The 21,251-nt window shown below is 41.5% G+C and overlaps 1 protein-coding gene and 1 pseudogene across 15 annotated transcripts in view; one reads left to right on the forward strand and one right to left on the reverse strand.

Moving 5' to 3' along the window:
* The window catches only part of RESF1 (retroelement silencing factor 1), a 40,061-nt gene extending 21,701 nt beyond the window's left edge, over nt 1-18,360 (reverse strand). For 4 of the 15 annotated variants that reach the window (XM_036296549.1, XM_036296554.1, XM_036296555.1 and 1 more), the window contains exons 1-3: nt 18,127-18,335; nt 15,397-15,481; nt 12,672-12,731 (exon numbers count right to left, since the gene is read on the reverse strand). The gene's annotated coding sequence lies outside the window, so the exon portion shown is untranslated. Of the gene's footprint in view, nt 1-12,671; nt 12,789-15,396; nt 15,482-17,449; nt 17,570-18,126 lie in introns of those variants that run through there. The other 11 variants (XM_036296552.1, XM_036296551.1, XM_036296556.1 and 8 more) reach the window with 10 other exon arrangements.
* Nucleotides 7,439-7,775, forward strand: LOC118649472 (annotated as a pseudogene).
* Nucleotides 18,361-21,251: the final 2,891 nt, after the last annotated feature.

Genomic DNA, 21,251 nt, shown 5'->3' on the forward strand with positions numbered 1-21,251 from the left:
ATGGACATTACTTTGAATAAAGCACTTTTGATGTTTCTCTTGAAATTATCATGTTTTCTTTTATTACAAAATCTGCATTATTGCCGAAACCGGTTTGGCTCAGTGGATAGAGCGTCGGCCTGCGGACTGAAAGGTCCCAGGTTCGATTCCGGTCAAGGGCATGTACCTGGGTTGCGGGCACATCCCCAGTGGGAGATGTGCAGGAGGCAGCTGATCGATGTTTCTCTCTCATCGATGTTTCTAACTCTCTATCTCTCCCCCTTCCTCTCTGTAAAAAATCAATAAAATATATTTTTTAAAAAATAATAAAAAAAAAAATCTGCATTATTAACCAATACACCTAGTATGCACCCCCATGTTCATAGCAGCATAATTTACCATAGCTAAGATTTGGAAACAGCCTAAGTGGCCCATCAGCAAATGATTGGTGATTACTGTGGTACTTCTATACAATGGAATACTACACTGCTGTAAAAAGAAGGAATTCTTACCATTTGCAACAGCATGGACGGAAATGAAGAGCATTATGCTAAGCGAAATAAGCCAGTCAGAGAAAGATAAGTATCACATGATCTCATTCATTTGTGGAATATAATGAACATAAACTGATGAACAAAAATAAAACCAGAGATATAAAAACATCAAACATACTGTCCAACCTATGAGGGAAGGTGGCGGGTAAGAGGGTAAGAGATCAACCAAAGGACTTGTATGCATGATAATGAGCATAATCAATGGACACAGACAGTAGGGAGTGAGGACATGTGCTGGGAGGTGGGAGCAGCCGGGAGAGGTCAATGGGGGAAAAAGAAGATTCATGTAATACTTTAAACAATAAAGAATTTGAATAAATAAAGACTTATGCCCTAGCAGATTTGGCTCAGTGGATAGTGCCATGGCCTGCAGACCAAAAGATCCCAGGTTCTATTCCAGTCAAGGGAAAGTACCTTAATTGCAGGCTCCTCCCAGGTCCAGGGCCAGGACCCTGGTTGGGGCTTGTGCTGGAGGCAACCAATCGATGTTTCTCTCACATCAATGTTTCTCTGTCTTTCCCTCTCTCTACCACTATACCAAAAAAAAAAAAAAAAAAAAGAAAAAATATCCTCAGGCGAGGATTAACGACAAAAAAGATTTGTGAAATATTTTTTCACTTTAAAATATTTTATATCCATGCAAAGGATGTGGTTTAACTGAAAAATTGTCAACACAGCAGCTTCCTTTATTTCTAGGTCAGCCTTATTATAAAAATTACACAGCAAAAAGTAAGTTATAGCCAAGATGGAAGGCATAAAAAAGAGACTGACTTGGGGTAACACAAATACAAAGATGCATATTTAGACAATATCTAGCAGGCTTCAATGAATGAATAAACATCTGTAGTTGCTGAAAACCAAATTTAAGAGAAGTCCTTATTTTAATTTATAGATGGGAAACAGTCCTGCCTCTCCCTTCTTCACATCTATGCCAATCATGATTTTAATTATTTCAATACCTTCTTAAAAAAAAAAAAAAAGTATGTACATACACACACACATTTAACATGATAGACGACTTCTCAACTGAAAAGGAAAGCAACAGAAAATTTGTTTTGGCATTAAAACAATTTTTTTTTATTGATTTCAAAGAGAAAATGGGAGAGAGAGAAACATCACAGATGAAAGAGAATCATTGATTGGTTCCTGCATGCCCCACATTATGGATCCAGCCGGCAACCCCAGCAAATGTGCTCTGACCAGGAATCATACCATGAGCTCCTGGTTTATAGGTCAACGCTCAACCACTGAGTCATGCAGGCCAGGCTATTTTGGCATTTTTAATTGAAATTTTCCATTATGTCTTTCTAACTTCCACAAACCAAAGTTTATTTGGAGAGTGCCTACTGATGTGCTTAAATTAAGGAAAACCAGCATTTTTCATTGAAAAACTGATTTGTATTGGAAAAAAGCTATATTAAAAAAACCTCTAATGCCAAAACCAGTTTGGCTCAGTGGATAGTGCGTCGGCCTGTGGACTGAAGGGTCCCAGGTTCGATTCCGATCAAGGGCATGTACCTGGGTTGCGGGCACATCCCCAGTGGGAGATGTGCAGGAAGCAGCTGATCAATGTTTCTCTCTCATCGATGTTTCTAGCTCTCTATCTCTCTCCCTTTCTCTCTGTGAAAAATCAATAAAATATATTTAAAAAAAAAAAAAAAAACCTCTATTAAAAACAATTCACTAACACCAACATTCTAAGTGTAAGAGCCACTTTTCAGGAATTCCAAAAGTATTATGATTTATTGAACCTGTTGTAGCTCTGAGTTTCTGTATCCTCAATCATCAGAGAAGTTAGGTTACCAGTCCTTGAAATAGGCTTTGAAGACTAGAGTATTCTAAATTTTACAATATTTATAATACAACACTATTATTTATAAAACAACTTCATTAATACTAATAGCTAACATTTGAGAACTTACTTTATGCCAAGAACTTTCCTGAATGCTCTAAATACATTATCACATTTAATTGTCACAACAAATGAAGTTAAGCAGTCTTCCCTAAGCAGTAGCACCATGCTCAGCAGGGCTAGAAGTCCTACTGAAAGAATAAAAAAATATTACAGACTGCACAAGCCCAGCTGCCAGGCCTAGCTGCCTATTTTATCTCAACTCCCCGGGCTTCCCCCACTAGAGATAGGAACAGAGGGAATAACGCCCTCCCTAAGGCTGTTCCAGGAAATAGCCCCAACACAAAGGAGTAAACCGGGCTTCAATCAACCATTGAGATAAACAGGTTGTGAAAACACCAGGCAGGAATGATGAATAAATCTCACACCCTATCAAGACACAAACCAGACCCCTTTGGAATTTCTTTGTTCCCCTCTTACCCTCCTGCATGTAACCCCTCCCTGATGTGTGATTTTTGCCTATAAATATCTGAAAGACTCTTTGCTCGGGGCCCAACTCCCCTGCTCCTGCGTGAGTTACGAGTTGAGCCCCAGTGCGCTGGAATAAAGCCTCTTGCTGTTTGCATCAAGTGATGTCTCCTGCGGTTGATTGGGGTCGCCGTCGATCTGTGGGACAGAGTGAGGGTCCCTCTTCGGGGGTCTCACACTACTATCACAGCTGTAAAGCTGGTGGTTCTCCATATTGCCACATAGAAAGGAGAAAGACCAAAGGGATTCACATGCAATTTCTTACTGAAACAGCAAAACCAGTAGCGGTGTTCCCAGTCCTAGAAGGTCATACTGAGGTCCATGAGAACACAGGCTTTGGAGGAGCCACCTGTAGTCATTGTATAGCCTTGCAGCTACACCCCCCAGGGCAAGGGTGGTAAAATCCTGTGCTCAACTGAAAGTAGGCAGGCACACAAGAAACAACACTGTGGCTATTTCTCATAAGGCTGCGTATCAATCATTTGTTCTGGGAGGACTTGCAGGGTGCCCTGCCAAAGTGTGGGTCAGACCGAGATGAACTGTGCAGCGCATGGGAAGGCCAAAGTCATCAGAGCACCGTGGTGAAGCTGTTCGCCTACACCTCTATTCTCCAATCTTTCATCTATCCAGCTAAATGCTGTCTTCAGAATCTCAGGCCACTCAATCAAATACTCTAATTTCATATTTTCTCTTAGGCAACACCAGGCTGAGTGACTAGACTGCGACTCTGAGCAGAAAGACCAGGCCTTTTTTGGAGGTCAGCCCACAACCAGACTCCCTGCTACCTAAGTATGTCCCAGATACCATGCTGGTTCACCAGTGAGAGCCACATAAAAAACAGGAGTGGGAAGTAAACTGCTCTCTTTTTCCTGATTATACCTATAATCCAGGTATAGCATGGGATATTCGAAATTACTATATCCCATCATCACTGGCTAGCAGAGCAATGCAACTACCATTCTGTAACAAAGTTTTCACTTTAGATAACCCTTGAACAACACAGGGGTTAGAGGCACTGACTCCCCCCAGCCCCATCCCACCTCCACCCCCTAAAACTGAAAATCCAAGTATAACTTTTGACTCCAAAACCTTAACCAGTCTACTGTTGACTGAAAAGCCTTAATAACACACTTTGTATGTCATATGTATGATATACTGTATTCTTACAACAAAGTTATACTACTTTATTTGTTGAAAAGTAAATCCATGTATAAATGGATCTTCAGTTTAAACCCATGTTGTTCAAGGGTCAATTGTAAGTTTCCCACCTTTTCTAGATGTGTTATTTCCTGAAGTGGGAATTAAAGATAAGAGAGTACACGTGAAGGAGTCAGTTAACCTTCCTTGCAGTTCTGCCTTAATAACTCACTTTAGGTACCCAACTCAAAAAACTCGAACCATTAGAGCAGCGGTTCTCAACCTTTCTAATGCCTCAACCCTTTAATACAGTTCCTCATGTTGTGGTGACCCCCAACCATAAAATTATTTTCGTTGCTACTTCATAACTGTAATTTTGCTACTGTTATGAGTTGTAATGTAAATATCTGATATGCAGAATGTATTTTCATTGTTACAAACTGAACATAATTAAAGCATAGTGATTAATCACAAAAACAATATGTAATTATATGTGTTTTCCCGATGGTCTTAAGTGACCAAAGGGGTCGCGACCCACAGGTTGAGAACCGCTGCATTAGAGGGTTGGTGGTTTCAAACCTCTAAAAATCTCTGACAACTCCAAGTAACAGATTTGTGTTTAGCAGCCAAGTATAAGCTATATAAGATGCAGTATTCTGTTAGGATACAAACTGTATTAGGAATGTTAAGTATCACCTATTAAAATGAGTGAGCTAATTTTGTGCCTCCTGACATAGAAAAATTCTTTCCATAAAAGTGATCAATTCCCATAAAACAGGCTGAAATGCCACTGAAGAGAAACCTGATAAAACTGTTACTCCCTGTTAGTTACCCCGTCACTATCAATCACATTCTAGTTGTCCAGGTTCTGTCGAGAGGGTAGCAAGAACCACAATACAGGCATTTTATTGGGATGGGTTAATATTCAGACTTCATAAAACTGAACGTTGAGATTAATGATGCAAGGGGACCTCAAGTACCATTAGAGACCTATAGGACAGAATATACTTTCTTGTCAGCAGGATCAATTAAGGGATGACAGACCCAGCAATCAGTTAAATGCAGAGCCATAATTATCGCCTAGTTAATACATACAAGAGTGTTCTGCTTTCCCTTAATCAGGAACCACAGGAAATCCATGACTAATAGGATGAGGTATTCAGGGCTTTGCCCAAGGACACAACTCCCAAGGACATTCACTCCCAAAGTCAGCCTCTGCTGAAAGTTTCTAAGTGTCCTTGGGTTAAGATCTCCCATTGGCCAGCAGTTATGTTGAGGATGGTGACAACCTTGGGGAAATTAGATTAATGGTTGAGCCTCTCACCCTCCCCTCTCCCGGATCTATTGTCTTCCTTCCCTAACAAACTTGGGAGCTATGCAAGATTTGCTGGGTGAGAAAGGATGGCAATCACTCAATTGTGAAACTAACTGATCCCATGCTCTAAGTCACCCTAGCCACAACACACTTTGTCCAATTACATGGTCATGTAGAAAAAAAAAAGGTGAATGCTGATAAGATACCATGGCAGTATATCTTTAGGACCATAATGAAACAATCACCTACCTGAGAGGATTTTCTATCACTCAATAAACACCTTTCAACTATTTTAACCAAAACTACATGTGGCATTAAAGAGATTTGCAAAAATACAAGACAGTGCTATTCTTTTCAGTATTAGTTTTGGAAAAGATTTATATAAACATGTAAGGTTTTATTGTACTTTAAAATTTCCTCAGTTTTAGTTTCTAATGTAGTAACTATTGTTGTAACCTACATAAACGAATGTTTTTTAGGATCCTGAAGAGTTTTCTTCTTGAGTCCATGTGCCCCTGCAGTTTACAGCTGCAGAAAGAGTATGCCCATGTAATTCTTATGCAGGAAGAAGCCAGAAGCAGACACCTGATCTCTGGAATTTGCCTGTGCATATTTTTTTCCTATTGGGTCTATATTATGTCATAAAGTTTCACCAAAATAACACAAAAATAGAGAAAAGGTTCAAAACCACAAGTTAGGTCTTTGAAAAAATCAATTAAATTGGTAAACCTTTTTTTGCTACACTAACCAAGGAAAACACACACACATGATCAGCACAGCAAGTGAAGTCAACATCTAATGTGAATGACATTTAATGCATCTTAAAATCCAACACCTTTCATGATAAAAACACAGAAAGTAGACATAGAAGGAAATCTAGGGAGAGCAACATGGTAGGAGACACCTCAACTTGTTAAGGGGTATCTACAAAACCACAACTTTCATAATTGATGGTGAAAGACTGAATGCTTTCCCTTTAAGAAAGGAACAAGACAATGATGTCTGCTCTTGCCACTTCTATTCATAGAGGAGTTTGAAACAGGATTAGACAAGAAAGAATTAGGGGTGGAAAGAGGAGGCATGGACGTGACAGCTGGAGCTGAAACCACAAAACGTTTTCCAGAAAAACATCAGGAAAACTGAATGTTTTGTGACAAGGATTTTTTTTCTTGCAAGTGCAAAATGAAATGTTGCAAAAAGGCCAGAAACCAATCAGAGAGCCACACAAAGGGCCTTTATCAGATACTAGAGGCCCAACACACAAAGATTCATGCAAGAATAGGCCTTCCTTCCCCTGGCTGCCAGCACCACCTTCACTTCGGCCTGGAGGCGCCTTTCTGCCATGGCTCCAGCCAGAGCTGCCTTCCGCCTCATCACGTCAATTTGCATATTCCCTCCTTATTGGTTGTGGGCACCGCCATCTTTATCGCAAAGACAATTTGCATATTACTCTTTTATTAGGTAGGATAAGGGGAAAGTGCAGAATGCTTTAATGGCAATCCATCTGGGTCCCCTTCCCAAGTGGCGAGCTTGTGTTTGCCTGCAATAGAGCTTGTGTTTGCCTGCAATAAACTCCTGCCTAGCCTGAACTCCTGTAGTCCTTGCTTCATTCTTCAATTCCTTGAGAGAAGACCAGGAAAGTATTCCCACTCACCGGTTCTAGTATCAATACTGTACCAGGGCAGTTAGATGGAAAAGGAAAAGCAAAAGACATCCAGACTAGAAACAAAAAAGGAAAACTATCTCTCCTTGTAGAAGACATCTTGCATTTTAAGAAAACTGTTTAGGAATCCAATAAAAAAACTAATACAACTAATAAAATTAGCTTGTCCAGGTTGTCTAATACAAGCTCAATATACAAAAGCCAAATGTATCTAGAAAACATTCCATTTACAGTAACATTATTTTTTAAAAAACCTGAAACATGGCTCCTGCGACTGGTCAGCAGAAACAATGCCAGGGCACCTTCCACTGTGTCTTGGATGGCATGATAGCAAAGCTTAAAACATCCTCAACATCTTGGTCCCCACTACTGTCCCATCCACCACCAAGCTGTAAGCATTCTGGCCAAAGATGCCTCTCTTTGGGAATACGTCCAGTCCAAAGAAGACTCCCCCTCGGAAATCTGCTTCTCTCTCCAACCTGCATAGACAAACAAGTGAGGTGGAGATGGGCCTCGACTATGGAAGCCCCACTATGAACCTGACGGGAGAGTGTGGAAATGGCCACTGGGTAGCAGAGACTGGGATTAGTGGAAGTGTGGACCAGAGGGAGATTCAACGCCTCCGGAAGAGGAACAATCTCTTGCAGGTGGACGTAGGTGTCCTGCTTGACAAGTTCTGAGACAACTGCCAAATCCCAAATGAAGGAACTGGAAGAACTGAAGAGTATCAATCAGAAAAGGAAATGAAGAGCTCTGAGATATTCATTTAGGAAAACAGGGAGAACTCGACTGATCAGGAGTCGAATAGAGCTGAGAGGTTTCGTTTTGTTTTTTTAGCCAAACTAGTAGAGTGGGTCCTGAGAGAGAGTACCACAAATGGGGCCAAAAGGCACTGGCATCCTTGAGTTGGCAATAGAATGGTGACAACATAATGGAGGAAATCAGGATTCCAGGCCAGGGCAATTAAGCAGCAATGTTCAATAACTGCACAGCAAAGGGAGGCCAGGCTGTGAACTAGGCCTCAGGGAGGTCTGGAGCGATGCGAAGACTTGGGTGCTCTCCAGTCACTTATCGTATTAATGCACTTATCCCAGGCTCACTCTCATTGAACAGACTCTCTTGGGAGAAGCAGCTGGAGTTCATCATAGCTTCCCCTCACATTGGTGTTTGGGGTGTGGCCCCAGTTCTAAAGAGTGCAGTCCTTTGCCCTTCAGGCCACTCTCTTTGTGAATGAGTGTGTGTTCCCCAAATCCACATCCTCTGGCTTTAGTTTCTCAGCAGCAATCACCAGTCTTTTATGCACCTCTGTATTTTTGTGCTACTTTCTTGTTTACACTACTTTTTTCTTTTCTTTAAAGATTTAAATTAAAAAATAAAAAACTTTTCCCCTGACTGGTATGGCTCAATGGTTGGAGCATCAGACTGTGGACCCAAGGGTCTAGGGTTCAATTCCCAGTCAAGGGCACATACCTCAGGTGCAGGTTCCCCAGGCTAGATCCTTGCCCGACCTGTCATATGTGGGAGACAACAAATCTGTATCTTTCTTACAATGTCTCTCTCTGTCTCTTCCCCCTCCCTCCTCTTCTACTCTCTCTAGAAATCAATGGGGAAAAAAAATATCCTCAGGGGAGAATTTAAAAATAAAAACTTTCAAACAAACTTAAAGTAAAAACGTTATACTCTGAATATTATAAAACTTTACTAAAAGAAATCAAAGAGCTAATAACTGGAGAGAAAAATCCACATTCATAGATTGGAGGATTTAATACTGTTAAGGTAGCAATACTCTCTAAATTATGCAATCCTTACTAAAAATCCCAGATTTCTTTGCAGAAATTAAAAACCTGATCCTAACATTCAATTTGAAAAATAAAATTGGAGGACTCATACTTCTCAACTTAAAAACTGATTAGTATTGTCAAAAAGAATCAAAAGGCTAATGTTAAGCCACTTGCCCCCAAGACAGCAAATCAAGTCTTCATTGAAGTTTCAGCCTCTGGGGGAAATAATTACAAATTAGTGAGATAATCTGTCTGAAAATACCCAAGTCAGGTAGGTGACCTTGTCTGAAACAATCCTTCCTTCTTTTGTTAATAATTTCATGCCCCAAGATGAGGGCCTGATTGGGGGGGGGGGGGGGGGGTGAGGGGGGAGCCTAGAGGGGTAAGTGGAAGAAAGAGGGGGACTTATGTATTACTGTCAATAAAGATTTTTTTCAAAAAATTTTTTCTTGCCCCAACCAGTTTCCTATAAAATCCTTCCATTTCCACCTATTTTTATTTAATTTATCAATTATGTTGACATGTAATACTATATTAAATTTCTACTACTTCTGCAGTACCTCTGTATTTACTAGATGGGATCGTTCAACAAAGGCAATCAGATCTTCAAATTTATTTGGCTTAATTTTAATAACACAAAACTACAGTAAATAAGACCATGTGGTACTGAAATAGAAGAGACATTAATCAATGAAATAGAAACCAAACAAAAACTTCACATTTATGGTCACCAGTAAGAAACTAGAATTCAGAATATACAAATTCTTGCCCTAACCGGTTTGGCTCAGTGGACAGAGTGTCAGACTGGGGACTGAAGGGTCCCAGGTTTGATTCCGGTCAAGGGCATGTACCTTGGTTGTGGGCACATCCCCAATAGGGGGTTTGCAGGAGGCAGCTGATCAATGTTTCTCTCTCATCGATGTTTCTAACTCTCTATCCCTCTCCCTTCCTCTCCGTAAAAAATCAATAAAAATATTAAAAAAAAAAAAAAAAAAAGAATATACAAATTCTTACAATTCAACAACACAAAGACAACTCAAATTTAAAGTCCATAAAATTTTGCCCCGCAGGTGTGGATCTTCAAACTATGAACCAGGAGGTCATGTCCGTGAACCCATGAAACAAGAGGTCACAGTTCGACTCAAGGTGAGGGCACATGCCCAGGTTTGGAGCTTGATCCTCAGTAGGGGCATGCAGAAGGCAGCCAATAAATGATTCTCATCATTGATGTTTCTATTTCTCCCTCTCCCTCCCTCTCTGAAATCAATAAAAACATATTTTTTAAAGAACATAAAGTCTATAAAGGTTTTGGATAGCCACTTCTTCCAAAACAGATACACAAATAGCTAAATAAGATGATAGTCATTAATCATCAAGGAAGTGCAATAAAAATTCACAATGGGGTACACCACTTCTTGCTCACTATGATGGCTATAATTAAAAACACAAGTGTTGCCCTAACTGGTTTGGCTCAGTGGATAGAGCGTCAGCCTGCGGACTCAAGGGTCCCAGGTTCGATTCCAGTCAAGGGCATGTACCTTGGTTGCAGGCACATCCCCAGTAGGGAGTGTGCAGGAGGCAGCTGATCGATGTTTCTAACTCTCTATCCCTCTCCCTTCCTCTCTGTAAAAAAATTAATAAAATATATATTTTAAAAAAACCAAAAAAACAACAACACACAAGTGTTGATATGGATGCGGGCAAACTGGATGGAACTCATGCTTTGCTACTGAGAATATAAGTGGCTCACCTCCTTTGAATAATAATCTGGCAGTTTCTCAAAAGGTCAAATGGAAAAAATGCCCTCAGGGAAGATTTTAAAATAAAACCTAAAAACTTTCATATTGAACCGAGTCCAGCATGGCCAATGGTGAACTTGAGAAGGGGAGGTGAAGGATTATGAAAACAGACAAGAGAATATAGCTGGGGCCAGGTGGATCACTGTACCTGGATGAGGACACAGTGACCCCGCCTAAAAACAGAATTATTTTATAGTCCGATCACACAAATGAAAACAAGGGAGTGGTCAAGATATTTACAATGTTCTCTTTTCAAATCTGCTTCTTTCCTGTTATTGCAATTCTCTGAACTCTCTATCAAGCTTTGTTTTGGCAGCACTTGCTCTACCTCCCACAGCCCACATCCCTAAGCTGCCTAGGTCTACTAGGTCTATAAGGTCAAGCTTCCGTACAACCATAGCCTTTGGCTGTAATTGTGCTGGGAGGACTTTGCCCTCCAAGAAGGGACTTGTATGTGGCTTTGCCACAAGAACACCTTAATAGCTGCTCTCCACACATATAAATTTTTATTTATTTGAAAATAAAAACTTCCAAATGTTACTATGTGACAGAGCAATTCCACTCCTAGGTATACATACCCAAGGCCAAAAAATGTCTATACTAACACTTGTACATTAATACTCACAGCAGCATTACTCATAGTAGCCACAACGTAAAAACAACACAATGTCTATTAACATGAAAGGATAAAAACAAAATTTGGCATATCTACACAATGTACCATTCTTTAGCAATAAAAAGGAATGATGTACATATATATGTCAACATGGATAAACCTTGAAAATACTGTTCTAGGTCAGAGAAGAGAACAAAAGACCACATGATTTCATCTATATGATATTCATATATGTGAATATACTTAAAACCACTGTACACTGTAAATGGGTTAATTGGATATGAACGTGGTATATGAATTCTATCTCTAAGCTACTTTACATAAACAAAAATACATACAGCATTTTCCTGTTACTAGCAACAGACATATACATGCCCCAATGAGAGCCAATGGAATTTGAATTTTTGGTGGAGCAAGCAGACAAAGGGCATGATCAATGCAAGTTGAAATTGATTGGATATGTGAACAAAAGCAGGTCGATGAAGTAAACCTAACAAGCTAGTGACCAACATAACCTCACAGGATAATCTCATCAAACTCCTATCTAGTATATGGATAGCCCATGGACAGACAATAGTTTCATGAAGACCTGAGGAGAAGGGGGGGTGGAAGGTGCGGGGGAAGAGGACAGAATACTTTCAACAATAAAGATAAATTTAGCCGAAACCGGTTTGGCTCAGTGGATAGAGCGTCGGCCTGCGGACTGAAAGGTCCTAGGTTCGATTCTAGTCAAGGGCATGTACCTGGGTTGCGGGCACATCCCCAGTAGGAGATGTGCAGGAGGCGGCTGATCGATGTTTCTCTCTCATCGATGTTTCTAACTCTCTATCTCTCTCCCTTCCTCTCTGTAAAAAAATCAATAAAATATATTTAAAAAAAAAAAAAGATAAATTTAAAAAATAAAATAAAAAATTTCTAACTGGGCAGGCCATGGTGGGTAGTTACCCCAGGCCTAAGACTTCCTCAGTAAAAGATGTATCTTCCCCTTAAGTAAGCGCTGTCCACTGTTCTTGTGCACCTAGGGCAAAACACCTTTGAAATGCCAGAGTAATTTTGCCAGTCCCCTACCAGGGGAACTAACCTGGAGGGAGCACAAGATCTCATCACCTATATATCATCCCTATTTATTGTAAAATGTTAACATCCTGTACCCAGCAATGTATGTATCTCTCCATTTTATTTTTTATCCAGTGATCCCCTCCTTGCTTTCTCCAGCCTCTGTAATGGACAGCCAATTAATTTCATGTAATCCTTTTTTCTTACAAATGCATAAAAACAACTGCATAATTAACATTCTCCACAGCATTTTCTTAGTCTGTTGAGGTCTTGCTTCCATGCATGTCCTCAGTTAGCCTCAAATAAACTTATAAAATTTTTCTATGTTTGGACACTCATTGACAGATAAATGCCTAGAGATACTGGGGCCACACACTGAAGGGAACTGTACCTGAGAACGAAGTCAATGCTGAAGCAAAGCTCAATTCAGAGATGCAGGATGAGGCCATACCTGAAGGTCAAGTTACATAATCTTTAAATTATGTGATCCAATACATTTCTTTGGGGGCTTAAAAAAAACATACAGTAATCTATTTATGATTTCTCTCTTAAAATTTAACAGTACCATAATTCCTTATAACAGTTTGCAACTTTAATCACAAGTTAAAAACTTTATTTACAAATAAAGTCTTGTAATTTAAGAACCATAGTAACTCTCATTAAATCTGCAATCAATATTAACTATTAACAAATGTCTCACTTGCTTTTCAATTTACAAGGACACTTAGGATATTAAGAATAAACAGCTACATAGCTGCCTCCCAACAAAGCATTTAGAATACTTCAAGGTCCACATGATTTCGTCTTTCTTTACAAGGCTTATTACAAAGTAAATGTTTTAAAACTTTTGTAATGTGTTTTTTATTGATTTCTGAGAGAGGAAGGAAGAGGGAGAGGATAGAAACATCAATGAGAATTCTTGATAGGGTGCCTCCTGCACACCTCCCACTGTGGATCAAGCCAACAACCTGGACATGTGCCCTGACCGGAAACCAAACGCATGACTCAACCACTGAGCCACACAGGCCAAGCATAAAGTAAATTTTTACTTGCATTTCTATAAACAAGGTTGGTAAATTATTGTCTCTATCTCATATTGAATGTTTTCTATGTCTCTTTCACACAGTATGCCTCCAGTGGGGGATGAGGGACTTGGCAAAAAAACCTAGGTAAACAAGTCTTGAAATTCACGTTTATAAAAGCCTTTTAAAACAGGTAAGATCAATTCTCTAGATATTTATGTTACTATTGTGTCCAAAACCGTAATATAAAGGATATGGGAGATTCCAGCACTTCAGGGAAGTAATATAGAAAATATAGAAAAGTACAGTTTTGGAGCAAATTAGCCCTGGGTGGAGAATTTAATGGAGGCATTCATGATTTCAAAAAGGCCTGCAGCGTTGTGTCTGGCACTTCCTTATAAAAACAGAACCTACAATAGGATCGATAGTGAAAACTTCATACAAAGCTGGGTAAGTTCATGTAGAGCTTAAATTAACAAACTGAATTTTGTATAATATCTAGTATATTGTCTTAGGCCATAAAATGTATTTCCTCTAACATGGCAACAGCTAAAATTTATTAAGCAATTACCATGTCAGGAGCTGTTCCAAGTGCGTGTGTATTATGACAACAATCCAAGAGGTAGTTACTACTGTTATCCTCATTTTACAGATAACTGAGACAAAGAAGTTAAATATCTTCCCAAGGTTACTTTTACTGAGAGTAAAAGTAATAGAGCCAAGATCTGAAGCTCAGCAGTGTAATTGCAAACACAGTGGTCTTAATCACTTTTATATATATATATATATATATATATATATATATATATATATATATATATATATATATTTTATTGATTTTTTACAGAGAGGGAGAGAGATAGTTAGAAACATCGATGAGAGAGAAGCATCTATCAGCTACCTCCTGCACACCTCCTACTGGGGATGTGCCCTTGACCGGAATCGAACCAGGGACCCTTGAGTCCGCAGGCCGACGCTCTATCCACTGAGCCAAACCGGTCAGGGCTTAATCATCACTCTTGAATTTTATAAGATGAAAGCCCAGGAGATGATCACTTTGGCTTTATTGGTTGGTATCTCACGGAATGGCTCACCCAAAGTTGTGAGGTCTTCAACACCATGTGCCAGAAATAATAAATAAAAGCAACCAAATAAGAAACAGAGCAGCACATCAAAATTAAAATGCCAAAGGTTTAATACAAAGAAGGAATCTTAAAAAAACAGCAAGGGTGACCTGGCAAGATTGGATCAATGGATAGAGCACCAGCCTTTGGATTTCAAGGGTCCCAGGTTCAATTCTGGTCAAGGTCACATACCTGGGTTGCAGGCTCAATTCCCAAGAGGGGGCATGCAGGAGGCAGTCAATCAACGATTCTCTCATCATCATTGATGTGCTATCTCTCTCTCCCTCTCCCTTCCTCTTTGAAATCAATAAAAATATATTTAAAAAAAAAATAGCAAGGGAGCTTAGTTACCTACTAGGGAATTAGTTATGTACAACTGACTGTCAGCTGATTTCTCAACAAAAACTTTCAGGTCAGAGGGGAGTGGCAAGAACCATTCAGTGATGAATAGCAAGGACCTAGAAGCAAGATTACTATACCCAGGAAAGCTATCACTTAGAATTTCATGTCAGATAAGGAGCTTCACAATCAAGAAAAAGCTAAAGTAGTTTATCACCACCAAGCAGTATTACATGAAATGTTAGTCTTCTTGAAGATGAATAAGAAGAGATAAAAATTTGAAGAGGCTGGGCAGGGACCTATGAACCAGGAGGTCAAGGCACATGCCTAGGTTGCAGGTTGGATCCCCAATAGGGGGCGTGCAGGAGGCAGGCTTATCATTGATGTTTCTATCTATCTCCCTTCTCCCTCTCCCTTCCTCTCTGAAATCAATAGAAATATATTGGGAAAAAGAATCTCTTCCGTATCTTGCAAAGATGAATAACTCACTCCATGCTAAGCTAACCACATTATTTCTAAGTTTAGTCATCAAATCCATTGTGTACTAGTTTAATTTTTAGCCAATGCAGATTCATTTAATAATTTTGTTCCACAGCAGATATATTAGGCTACTTAGAAGTAAAATACTTACCTTTCAATGTTACTCTTTCATTGTATGTGTTCCCATTTCTCTCCAAACATGTCAGTGTCCCTCCACAATGTTTACTTTTTTGATCCTGGGACAGCAAGAAACTACTATGTAATTACTCAATATAAAATTTATATATCACCTTTATTTATATTAAATTTACAATAAAAATACATGCCCATCTGCTCCCTTGATGACACTGCTGTGCAAAGCTGTTAAAGTTGCACGAAAAGCATATTAATTTTCTTGAATTTTGAAGTGTGCAAAGAAACAAATACTAGGTCAGGCCCCACAGGTGTGGCTCAGTGGTTCAGCATAGACCCACGAACCAGGATCAGTACAACCAATCACTGATTCTCACCACTGGTGTTTTTGAATCTCTCCCTCTCTGAAAAATCAATAAAAATGCATTTTTTATTTTTTTTCCTCCCATATGTGCCCCAACCAGGGATCAAACCCAAAACTTTGTGTATGGGATGATACTCCAACAAACTGAGCCACCTGGCCAGGGCTAAAAATGCATTTTTTAAACACACACACAAAACAAAAAAAACAAACACCTAGGTCTGGCCTAAATTGTCGCTCACTTTTCAAGTTAGAATTCATGTACCCTTCTTCCAGGTCTACTACTGTCCTTTCATTCCCAAGCAAAAGTACTTTGGCCGAGTGGCTCAGTTAGTTGGTGTGTACCCCATTCCATTACACCAAAGGCTCGGGGTTCATTCCTGGTCAAGGCACAGACAGAGGTTACGGGTTCCATCCCCGGTTGGGGTATGCGAGGCAACCAAAGGATGTTACATACACATCGATGTCTCACTCTCTCCAAAAATCAATAAAAATGTTATCCTCGAGTGAAACTTAAAAAGAAGTTCTTTACCTTAACCATTTTCTCTAATTAGATTAATAAAAGAATCCAACAGTACAAGGGGGGAAAAATACATAAGTAACTGAAACCTAAACACTCGTGCATGTTAATACTGAATAAAATTTAAATTTACAGCTCACATTAAGGTCTGCAACCCGACCGATTAAAATGCACTCTAGCCCTAACCGGTTTGGCTCAGTGGCTAGAGCGTCGGCCTGTGGACTGAAGAGTCCCAGGTTCGATTCCGGTCAAGGGCATGTACCTTGGTTGCGGGCACATCCCCAGTGGGGGTGTGCAGGAGGCAGCTGCTCAATGTTTCTCTCATCGATGTTTCTAACACTCGGTATCCCTCTCCCTTCCTCTCTGTAAAAAATCAATAAAGTATATTTAAAAATGCGCTCTAAGCTCCTGCAGCATCCCCTGTTCTCTTTACAGTGCAGGCAGACGCTGCAAGTTATTACAAATAAATGCTCACTGGAGCGACTCCCCGAAAGCTGGCTGCGGAGCTCGGGACCCTGCGGGCCGGTGCCGAGGGACCCCGCGTCCCTCCACACCCCCCCGAGCGAGCTCAGTGTGCATTTGTGCACTTGGAAACGCCTCCAGGAGCCAACGACTGCGAGGAGCGAAAACATCCCGGGCATCGGGGCGTCCGAGGGCCACTTGGCGTTCCAGTGGGTCGTTTGTTTCGGGAGGAACCGCTTAATAATGGGGGCGGGCGGAAGGGAACGGTCCAGAGATACGAAGCGCAAAACAAAGATTTTTTTTTTTCACCCCAGCCGACAGGAAATAATTAAAAACAGAAGCTGCACTTCCACCTCCCCACCTAGGCAACCTCCCTGCAGTTGAACCAAACGCGTCTTCGCGGGCGCTCCCGGCGGCCTCCAACGGCGAGGCGGCGCCCTCGGGCTCCCGCGAGGCGGGCCTGGCCCCAGCCGCGCGGGCACCGCGAGCAGGTCAGCGGGCGGGCGGGCGGACGACCGGGCCCGGGCGGCGGGAACCTCCCAACCGGGAGCCGCCCCAGCAGCACCCTCAGCCCGCGCGGCTCCGTCACGGCCTCGGAACAAAAGCGCTCGGCGGACGCGCGCGCGCCCCGCTCCTGCCCGCGGTCACCTGAGCTCCCGGGGCCCACTGCCCGGCCGGCGACCCGGGAAGGTGAGCGAGGGACAGCGAGCGACGCGGTCCCACACTTACCAACCAGCACGGCGCCCAGCCGGGGTAAGAGGAGAGGCGAGCCGGCCTCCCGGGTGCCGGAGTTTTTAAGTCAACTCGGCCCGCCTCCAGGGGCGGGTCCAGCACGGCCCGGGGCTCCCGGAACAGCTGGGCTCCGCCCCAAAGGGAACCAAGGCCGCTGCGAGGCCGGCGCCTCCGCGGTCCTAGTGCCGCCCGGCTACGCCGCCGCCGCCGCCAGCCCGGCCCTCCAGTGGATCACGCGGAAGTTTGCAAAGCGTAGCCGCGCTTCCAGTGGTGTAAACGTCTCCAGCCAGGGTTCGCTCCTTTTAATGTGAATCAGAATCCTCCGTGGCGGCTTGTTGGTTAAAAGGGGATCAAAGAACACCACCTGTGGAATCACCAACTCATAAGGTCTGTTGCTGCTGATCTCAGGACCAGTGAGTCAGTTATGAGGTCGGCAAACTTTCTATCAAGCATATGAAAGAAAGTGCACCAAGTAAAGCCTAAGTACCCCAAATAGCTTCAGGTGCTGCTCCTAAGTGGGACATGCACAGGTGATCTGGACCATCCGCTTGAGGCTTGTGCCAATACTTTCTGGTCAGACACTTTCACAGACTCAGCACCGAGATCTGAGCCGAGCCGGAGAAATTACCCACAGACAAACAGGTTAGATGCAACCACACAGGGGGTTTATTTACCAGTTCCTGATGGGTCTCAGACGCTGGGAAGGAGCCACCCGGCGATGCTCGCTGGCTGATACATACAAAGGGGTAGACGGCCCGTTGGCTGCTGGCTCTTTCGGCGATCGACAGTTAATTGGGCAGAGTCTCCTGTTGGAAACCGAGCTGTGAGCACACACAGGTCCTCACGTTCTGTCGACAGGAGAGCTGTGCGCTGCTGGGTCGATCAGACCGTCTGCTTATATACCCCTCTGTAGACGTGGTCTTCGTTGGTGTGTGTGTTATCAGCGGCTGCCATGTGTGGATCCCCGGGGTCTGTTAATCTATGGGTGTGTACAGGCTTTGGGCGTTCCCATCAGATAGATGGTTTACAAGTACTAGTTGGGTTACAAGGGTGCATTCTTGGGTCTCACACAGTATTCCTATATCTAACATTAGATACTATAATAATTACTATAACGGTCCCCACAGGGTTACATGCTTTAAGTCTTACATTCTAAGGTCCTAACATTAAGTACCATAGTGATTACTATAACAAGCACCATCTGTGGAATCACCAATTCATTAGATCTACTGTTGCTGCTGGTCTCAGGACCAGTGAGTCAGTTATGAGGTCGGCAAACTTTCTATCAAGCATGTGAAAGAAAGTGCACCAAGTGAAGCCTAAGGGTTTGTGTTGTTTGTTTTTAGCCTATTGCAGTAGGGAGAACATCCATTAATGCAGAGGAACCTTCTCAAAAAAAAAAAAAGGGGAAATAGATCTTTATTTTTATTTTCCTCTTTTTTTAAGGCCTTTTTTTATAGGAGGGTTTTTATAGGAGGAAATAAACAAGGGGATCCTGTCTGAGTGACTTAAAAATGAGACGTGGCAGAGGTGTATAGTTCTTGCCCTAGGGAGAGCAGGATATTCCTTTGCCCTTGAGGTTCAATTCTTGGCTCTGCTTACTCACTAGACATACAACCTTGGGGAAAACCGTTTAACCTGTCTCTGCCCAGTTTTCCCATCTGTAAAACAAGCATAACACTAATACTTACCTAATAGGATCATGGAGATAGTTATATAAATTAATACACAACCTAGAACAGATCAGATAGGAGGTTTTCCAGAACCTAAGCCACAAGGGTCAGCAAGCAGCAATGAACCCAAGGGAGAGGGAGTTTTGTTGCCAGAAAGTCTGATAGAAACCCCGCTCCTTTACAGCTTCAGGAAGGTTTAATGCCCAGCAAGATTAATGCCCAGGAAGCTTCAAGTCTATTTGGGATGAAATGGATGACCTCTCTGCAGTGCATCCTTGTCTGTGTTTGCACTGACTTTCTCCTGTCTCCTTTAGATAAATAAAGCCTGTCTGATTCCCCAAAAGTGTTTGATCTTTTCACCAATCCTAACATACAACTGAGATGTGTCACAAGTATCACATGATCTTACTCATATGTGGAATCTAATGAACAAAATAAACTGATGAACAAAATAGAGACAGAAGCATCCAACAGATTGTGGAATCTCAGAGGGAAGGTGGGGGAGGGGAGGTGTGTGGGAAGAGATCAACCAAAGAACTGGTATGCATTTTTGCAATAGGGTGGTGAAGGGGTGGTGTGGGGGGTGGGGGAACTAAAAGAGGTCAGGGAGACATATCTAATACTTTCAGCAATAAAGATTAAAAAAAAAAAAAGATTTGTGAATGGAAAGGGAGCTATGTAGTAAATCTGACATATTCAGTGACTGAAAGTAATCTCAAAGCGCGATCTGATCATAAATTCCTAACTGAGCAGGTCATTGTGGACAGTCATCCCCCAGGTCTATAAAAAGTTTATCTTTTCCTTAAGCAAGCCCTGCCCATTGTTCTTGCGCAGCTAGGTTAACACACCTTTGAAATGCCAAAAGTAATCTTTTTTTCCAGACCTTAAGGCAACCACCCTTAAGGGACACATGATTTTGTAACCTATCCTATAATCCAATCACAGAGATTTCCCTCCAGGCTTTCTCCTACCTTCTTGTAATCTTACAGTCCCTCCCCTTAATCCCAAATGCTTAAAAAGAACTGCAAAACTGTCATTCTCCAGAGCACTTGAGATCTTGCTTTCCAGCATGTCAGTTGTTTGTCTCAAATAAGGTCTTATAAAAATTATCTACATGCTTCCAACATTCTTGTATCAAAAATCCATCATTATAGCAGCCCTGAGAAGTCACTAAGAAGGAGACTTGCAAAGGGAGGGCACACCTGAAAGTGAGCTTAATCAAAGGCTGGGCTTTGCATAGTCTTCTCTTCTGATATTTCCAGCTCTGTCAAACAAAGAACTTTATTATCTATCTGGTCTGGCTGGGGAGAGATTCCCCAAAAGACTAGATAGCTCTCCTGGCTGGTGTGACTCAGTGGTTGAGCATTGATCCATGAACCAGGAGGTTCATGATTCTCAGGAAGGTCGTCCAGAAGGACATCCGGTCTAATTAGCATAATATGCTTTTATTATTATAGTTAATGAAGATAAACTAGAACTATCATTTATTTCCATCAGTTTCAAAATCACAGTTGTTAGATCTGCTACTAGATCTTACTTATTGTGTAAGAAATAATTTATTAAATTTTTTTGGATAACTTTCACATTGAATTAACTTCCTTTGTAATCTTATATATTTTATTTTAAGCATTTCAAAGCATCGTTCTAAGAAGGTGTCTATTGGCTCCACCAAACTGTCAAAGAGATTTGTGGCATTAGAAAAATGAAAATAGCCCTGGCCAGGGAACATACAAGTGTTAATGTAATAACATTAAAACCTGTAAAGAATTTTTATAAGTTTATTTGAGCCAAACTGTCGACAATTGCTGGGAAGCAGAACCTCAACAGATTGAGATAATGCTCCAGAGAATGTCAAGTTTTCATCTATTTTTATACATTGCAATCAAAGGAGGGGACATAGGTAGGTTACATGAAATCCATTGATGATAGATTAGAGAAGGGGTAGAAAGCAAAGGGCGGGGGCGGGGGAATTCTGGGATTGGATAAATACTAAAATGATGGACACTGTTATAAGGAGAAAGTACCCGCGAGACAGGAAACCACGGCAAACCAAGAATTTGGTGAAACAGATCCTCTCCCTTGCCAATCTGGAGAGGGAGTTTCTTTATTAACAGATTTGAATCCGG

This window comes from Myotis myotis, unplaced genomic scaffold, assembly GCF_014108235.1.
Source record: "Myotis myotis isolate mMyoMyo1 unplaced genomic scaffold, mMyoMyo1.p scaffold_m19_p_3, whole genome shotgun sequence".
NCBI classification, from domain to species: Eukaryota; Metazoa; Chordata; class Mammalia; order Chiroptera; family Vespertilionidae; genus Myotis; species Myotis myotis.